At 27.9% G+C, this 1999-nt stretch overlaps 1 long non-coding RNA gene across 1 annotated transcript; it reads left to right on the forward strand.

Moving 5' to 3' along the window:
- Window positions 1–251: 251 nt before the first annotated feature.
- LOC122196810 (uncharacterized) lies at window positions 252–1777 on the forward strand. The gene is made up of 3 exons (XR_006188894.2): window positions 252–564; window positions 655–804; window positions 1210–1777. It is a non-coding gene; the product is annotated as an uncharacterized LOC122196810 (long non-coding RNA).
- The last annotated feature ends 222 nt before the right edge of the window (window positions 1778–1999 follow it).

A 1999-nucleotide genomic window follows, 5' to 3' on the forward strand; every position in this document is an offset into this window, starting at 1 on the left:
AATCATATCAAACAATATTGGCAATTGAAGATGCGTCAATGGATTAAAACATTGGATTTGTTATATGCTTAAAGAGAATGAACAAACCTTATGAAGATGGATGGAATCGATTCAAAAACCAATATTAGGTCTTTGATTTACTTGTGATGAAGATATTCCTTCCTTGAGATTCATCTTCTTGTTTGTTACTTCGATTTAAGGTATGGCAATTCATTCAGTTTCCTCTTCTTTGTCTATTATTTTCCCTTTTATCGTCCTATAGCTCATGGTTCGTCTTCGTTGAGATCCATTTAATGGTAGTTGAAGGGTATTTGAAAAAATAGTTTTATCTTCTTTACCATTTTTTTGGTTTATGTAGTGTGCATTGTTTTTACAAAAGATCAAAGGATGTACGCTTCATGTTCTTAGTTACTTGTAGCCATATGGACAAATGAGTGGGAGATAACCTCTTTCCATTACAAGTTCCCTTTGTACTTCTGAACATAAGCAGTAACATACAGACAACGATGTGAGAAATTTATGGCTTACAAACACTCCACTTTCTTCAAGAAACCATAAATATTTGTAATTTCTTATTTTCATCCACATTACCTGTCTTATCATTGTTTAACCAAACTCCTAACATCGATTGTGTGGTGACTTTTTTTTTTGTAGAACCAACACCGATAGCTAGCTAATGACTGCAGGGGCTGTTGAGTTTGGATCTACAAAGTTACAAAATTAACATCATGTTTTCCCTTCAACTCTTAGGCTGGATACAAGATCCTAGGCACAGAGGGTCAATGTAATCGATAGTTTACTCAGGTTTGGTTTCTTTATTTCCTTTTATATGTGGGCTCTTTTTTTTCTTTGAATTCACCCAATATTTGTCTAATACATGTTATTTTATCTTTAAAATGTTAGTTGACCAGGTGATTCAAAACATTCTTTAGCTCTATCATATTTGTTAAACCAATGAACAAAGCTAGATTTTAGATTTCATAAAGCAATAAAAAAAACAAAGGCTACAAGATGGTACTAATTATTTGATTCAAGCATTTTTTGGTTCTTTCATGATTTTTTACTAACAAATCTGCATAAGGTCGGTCATAAGTGAATTTCAATTATTTATATTAGAGCATCCTAATTTTCCTCCATAAATATATTTATTATTTTACTATGTCAAGCTAAAAAGGTGAGTTTTATTGTTCTTTTATCTTATTTCTTTAGTCTTTGAGAAAAGATTGCTGACATGGAAGATAAGGAGGAGATTATGAGACACAAGGTGATGTTATTGAGTACTTTCTCATTAAGTATATATTATAATTTTTAGTAATAATCATACATACTTATAAAGCTAGTATTTTTTCTTGAACCTCATGCATTTGAAACCCCCATAAAAATTTGCAAACACCTCATGCATTTGAAACCTCCTATTTTAATGAATATCACTCAAAAGTCTCTTAATAATGATTAAAAATTCAAAGGTTTTATAACTTATATAATATATTTAATAAACAATTAATGGATACTCTACTATAAAAAGGTCAATTTTTTTTAGTAGAGACACAAATACAATTCACATACAAAATTCATAAAAAAAAACAAGTTTAAAGTTTTTTTTGTTGGTTTGAGGGCTTTGAACAATTTTTCGAGCCATGTTATTATGTTGAAGTTTTTTATTTGTAAGTTTGTTATATACTAATTCTTTTTTGTATTTTCTTGATTTAAGTATTGTTTTAAAAATATCATCGTATGTTGTGGTTGAAATTTTAATGTAAATTAGATTAGATTAATGTTATCGATCATATGTTAGGGAAGGTGATATATATATATATATATATATATATATATATATATATATATATAATATTTAATTAACTATTGTATTCATGTTTGTATGTTCATGTTGCTTCAAAACAATAATTAATTAAAAATCATGGATATGTCATATTATCAATATTATCCATGTAAGCCTTTTTTAAAATGCAAATTGTTTATCTTAACACTTTATATTTTG

This window comes from Lactuca sativa, chromosome 2, assembly GCF_002870075.4.
Source record: "Lactuca sativa cultivar Salinas chromosome 2, Lsat_Salinas_v11, whole genome shotgun sequence".
In the NCBI taxonomy this organism is placed as follows: domain Eukaryota; kingdom Viridiplantae; phylum Streptophyta; class Magnoliopsida; order Asterales; family Asteraceae; genus Lactuca; species Lactuca sativa.